Below are 6000 nucleotides of genomic sequence, written 5' to 3'. Positions count from 1 at the left end.
TATGTAAATAGCAAGAAATCTAATATTGTGAAGTGGGGTAATTTATTTGATTGACAAATTAATTATTACACATTTGTGTGTTATATATCTTATTGAAAAATGTTAATTAGTGTTTTTTATTCTTTTTTTCTATCGTTATGTGAGATTAGCAGTTGGTTTACTTGGTTTTTATCAAGAAATTAAGAGGAAAGAGGAAAATGAAAATAAGAAATTAAAGAAAAGAGGAAAATTTGTACCTTAAAAAAAGAGGAAAAGAAAACCAGGCGGGTGCATGAAACAGTAAATAAAATCTTTGACTTAATTACATCATGCAAATTTTTTTTTTTACTCATCAGTCGTTCTAGTTTTTTAAGTCGTTCAAGTTAGATAATATGTCATTCAACTGTTAATTATTCTCTTTGGTACAATTGTATCAATTATTTTACACAATAAAAAGAGACTGTAAATATCATTTTGCGTAATCTATCGAGTAATATCTATTTGTCATACCTCTTTAACAAAATTAACATTGGAATCAAATTCCTAATATTAGTCCTCTCAAGGTATACTAAGACGAAACTTCAAAATAAAAGTTACCAATTAATGTTGTTTTTGGATAAGCCAAATATTTAATTAAATATATTCAATAAAATTATTCGCAGCATAAGATGTGTAAAATAAATTAAAAATAAAAATCATGCATAGAACAACAAATAAAGGTGTCCGCACAATAAAATTAATGTCCCAATCAGAAACATAATAATAGACCAAGGGAAATGCCGATTGGTCGTATTGACATGGAAACCTTGAGAATTGAGAGCCATGTTTGTGAGGAACTCTTTTATAATTAGAGATAAATTAATTAATACTTCAGAGATTATCTCATCTTTAGAGCTAGGGGTGTAAGTGGTTCATACAAAACCAATGAAGCCGAAAGTCCAAACCGAAATAATATCCGACCTTGTTTGGTTCGGTTTGAAGCCGATCTGAACCAATCGAAACCGATATAGTTTGGTTTGGTTCATGATTTTTCATTTCGAGATCTGTGAAACCGATGAACCTCCGATGATAACAACACTCCTTATTTCACTAATATTATCCTACCTCACACAAACTTATGGTTAGGCCCAAAATTATACATAAAATACTTTTTAATCCATTCACTTTCTCTAATCTTCATCTCATCTCATTAGTCAGACTCTTTCATTTCTACTAAAAAAGAAACCCAAGCCGTCAACCACACCAAACACATTGTTCATCGCCACATGTCACCGCTGAGATCGTTCATCTCTTAGTTAGTTTTATCATGTTTATGCCATTGATTTATACTCATTATATTTCATTGTTTTCCGTGTTGATTTTCTATGCCATTGATTTATACATGTTACGTTATATGTCATTTTATATGCATGGATTTGTTATTTTGACTATGTTTTAATTTTAGGATGTTCTTTTTCAAATTTTTGTGTTTGTTGATGAATGATGCATGTATGGATCATGAATAATTGAAATATTTGAGTTTGATGAAGTTGTTTATGAAGAATGATAGATGAATGAATCTTGGATCATATGTATGAAATATTGAGTAACGTTAGTTATAAAAAGTTGTTTAAAAAATAGAAAACATGAAAAAACAAAATACGAAATACAATTATACAGTTCTATGAAATATTTTATGAGAACATGAATATTTTTTAATTGTATTTTTAAATAAACCGATCAACCGAACCAAACCTATTAGTTAGGTTCGGTTTCTTTTTTGAAAAACAGTGAAAACTGAACCATTAATTCAAACCGACGAAGGTTTCATCGGTTCAGACATTTTTTTGACTGAAAACCAATCTATACCGATCCGTTACACCCCTATTTAGGGCTCTCTTCTCAAAACAAAAGAAATGAATGTGATTTGGAATGTTCATTGTAGTATGAACTCCAATGATTTCAAGATGTTTTTAATCATTTGAGAATGATACATTTTACACATTGAAAATTTAAAAAGTAATTTTTTTTACATAAAACTTATAAATTATTTTCATTTTTGAATCCTTAATAAATATCATATGGATACTTGTTAGTAAGAATCATAAACTAAGACTCAACCACTATTGACACCAAATCAAAGAAAAGGTTGCATAGACCATTGATGAAAGTCATAATTCAAATCTTACACCTTGGATTCAATCATTTCCTATGCGAAAAGTTTATAGGGCCAGGGCCAAGAATATGAGTCACATTGTTTTCTTTTTGACGTTGATAATATAATTTTGTGATTTCTAACACATCCACAAGTGTGCGGAAATGTCATCGTAATAAAAAGAGTATTGATTCCACATAAACTTGAAAATTTCAAAGCTACCTTTTTCTTTCTTTCTAAATATGCAACTAAAAAATGTTCTTGGATTTTTGCAAGATGAATGATTGAAGATTGATTGAAAATATGCAAATAATTGAAAATGCCTTAAAATCATTGGAGTTCATCACTACAATAAACATTTCAAATATTATTCATATCTTTTGTCTTGAGAAGACAAACCTAAGGATGAGATAACCTCTAAAGTATTAGTTAATCTATCTCCAGTTATAAAAGAAGTACCTCAAAGACCTTACTCCCTATTTTCAAGGTTTCCATGTCAACATGACCCATTAAGCCTAGTTACTTATTTCGTCCCAAAAGTTTTCATCATATTTGCATGCTTCAAAACCCTTGTCTAGCCTTATATTTCAACCAACAATCTTCGCTTTTTTGTTTATCGCTAGTTACTTAATATTTTTCTTAAGCACACTAAGATTAGATTAGGTTTTGAATTCCATTAACAAAAGAAAAGAATGAGATTATGAAAAGTTTGTCATATGACTACTGTCCATGATCTCAAGACAAAGAAGACTACTCACTCATCATAGTGATGAGCTTACCTAAATAAAATAAAATTAAAAAAACAAGTGAAAGAAAACAAGAAACTTTATTGAATAACAAATGCAAAGTTACAATATTCTATGGTGAAGAGTAGTACAAAATCAAGGCAAACTAATCTTATTTATAGCTTAGACACTATTAAACTCGTGCATTACTCAATGATTACAAGGCTTATGAATGTCATTTACGCATGATCATCCAAGTGCTCAAAGAAAAACAACAATTGAATTCCATAGGCTATTACGACTGTAACCTAGGGTTACAGACAACGGTAATAGCCACTGCTATTATGTCCTTGATCTTTTGGTTTCCTTGAGTGATTGTGACGATTCTTGTCATTATTTTCCACCATTCTTGCATCAAAAAAGGTTTTTCATCATCATATCTTCAATCTTGGTCAACAAGACTTAAATATTCGAAGTGTAAAGGGTTAGAATGAATCTTGGGAGACTATATAAAGTCTTCTTATATAGGGAAGTGCTGGTTGATGATATTTTGGCGTTCATAGCCGTTTGGTCAACGATTACGGGAGCCAATCTGTAACCGTTGAGCGTTAAGAAATGACAGTGATGGAAGCGGTTAGAATTATGTGGTTTGAACCATTGCCATGTATTACTGCGAGAACCTCCTCATGTAGAGAGGGTGTGTGAAGAAGTATCGATCCAATGCAAAATTAAGTATGTTTGTTGGGCCTAGAATTGCAAACATAGGCTTATGAGCAGTACAAAACAATAGCCACCTAAGTCATCATTCTTGGAGTAAAGAATGATGACTTCAAGTAGTTTGATGTTCTATGCGATGACAAAGATCATGCTTGTGGAGAGTTTTATGTTGTATTTGACTTCATAGAGTTTTTAGTTCGTGGGGAATTGAGTTGTATGCTCGTGATGAGCTCGTGGTTCATAAGGAATCTTAAACGTTTAAGGATGTAGGAGAGCATTATGCTCGTATTATACTTGCAGTTTGTGTGATAATTTTAAGTTTGGGATGGATAAGTTGTACATTGCTAGGAACTTGAAAAATATGATGCTCGAATATAACTTGATAGAATTATATTGTTGGTGATCATGGGAAGCAATTTGTCTTAAGGACGATGTTCTCAAAGAACTGAGTAGCTCAAATAGAATTTTACTCGTAGGGAGCTAATGAGGTTAACTTGAAAATGGCGCTCACGAAAAGGTCTCCTTTCTGCTCGTTAGCGGATAATGTTCATGTAGTAAAATGAGTGTGTTATTTACTCACAAAAACTTGGTCATCTTTCAATCTCAACATTCAATGTAAGTATCTCGAAGATGAGATTGAGGGGTTATTGGTTGTCATGTGTACTAGATTACTTAGGTCTTGAGTGGTTTATCAGTGTTAATTTTCAAGGAAACATACTAGTCGTCGAAATTGTTCCTAACGTTTGGGTGTATGATGGACTCTTCACTAAACTATCGAATCGTTTAGATGCTTCGATGTGGTCTATTTTTTCGTTTCAATGTTGTGGGATCTCTAATTGAACGGTTGTATCGAATAATTGGCCCATGGGCTTTCAAACGTTTTAGAGGGAAGTATAAAAGGTTTTGGTAATTCCTAAAAACACTTTTTACTCTAATCTCCAAATTTTATTGTCTCTTCTGTTTCGTGAAGCTCTTGGAGTCGCAATGATTTCTAAATTTGAAGAACTTCTCTCTTTCAATACTCCTTCTCACATACATGTTGAACTTTTCTACATTGCTTCCCACTAACAGTGTCACTGATCTGACCTGATCAGCATAACATAGTTTGGTTCGATGAGTTTGTTGTTCTTAAGAGGTTGGAATGGGGGGTGGGTGGGGATGGTACATGCAAACACTCTGATGCTCAAGTCATTTTGAGCAAAGAAGGGGGTTAAGGGTTAGAATGAATCGTACATTGGGAGATTGTATAAAGTCTTCTTGTGTATGGAGGTGTCAGTTGCCAATATTTCGACGTTCAAAGTCGGTGCGGTAACGATTGTGTGGTTTGCATCGTTGCCCCGTATTGTTGCGAGGAGTACCGGTCCAATGTAGAATTGAGCATGTTTGTTGCGCCTATGATTGCGAGCATAGGCTTTTGAGCGGTCGACAACAATATGATAAAACTCCACCAATCGGAAAAATACATAATTTTTGCCTCTACCTTCCCAACTAATTAACAACACCTAAGATAATTTCTTAATGCTGTCTAATTTAAGGCCTGCCATAGTAAACACCGGCTTTGGTCCAAATTGTGCACTACTGTTCCATAAAACCTAATTTCAATCTCGTCCTTGGAATAATTGATCGATCTCAAACAATGAAACATGATGCGGATATTCACAGAAGCTGGTTTGGGAAGTTCAAGCTAGGTTGTCTTTTTTGTTATACTATTCTACAAGATAGAACACGGTGAAAACTCGGGGGTCACATGATAGAAATTGAATGAAGTGAAGGTTAACAGCAATCCAGCTAGTGTGCTGTCAATTCATGGTTGATGTCTTAGTTTCCTAGTTTGGTTGGTCTCTTTTGTCCTTGTCTGCATAATTATGTAACTGATGAGGCAACCAGCCTTTGAAACGAGACTATGAGACGTCAAGAACATGTTACATGTGTATTACAGCGTTTCACATCATCCATTCGAGAATAAGTATAGACAATTTTTATGAAAACAAAAGAATCTTTCCATTCTATAATGCAAAAGACAAGGAGGTGTAGAGATGATATTCTGGTACCCCTGCGTCCAGGATTAACTGAGCTATTTGTTCATTTTACACATATTAAGAAAAATGTATAAATGAGATAGAAAAATGGTTTTAAGTGTTGTATTGATGCATTCACCACTATCATAAATGCAAAGTGTGCAAAGTGGAATATATTGAATTGTGAGTGATGAAAGTAGTATTAATTGGAGGTATAAAAGGAAAAAAGTAATTAATATTGATTGTAGTATTAAAAAGTTAAATAACTCAGTTATTTTGAAACACTTTTTTTACAAATGGCTCCGTTATTATGGAACGAAGGGAGTATTATTATTTTTATCCGACATATTGAATAGATCTTCGTTTTGGATTAAGGTCTTGTTTATGGATTTATTCTCCCTTTACTCAGGGCCGTCATAAATAAGTC

Source organism: Medicago sativa, chromosome 8 (assembly GCF_051527215.1).
Source record: "Medicago sativa cultivar Bolivia chromosome 8, Bolivia_mono, whole genome shotgun sequence".
Classification (NCBI taxonomy): Eukaryota; Viridiplantae; Streptophyta; class Magnoliopsida; order Fabales; family Fabaceae; genus Medicago; species Medicago sativa.
Note: the sequence above shows the minus strand (reverse complement) of the source record.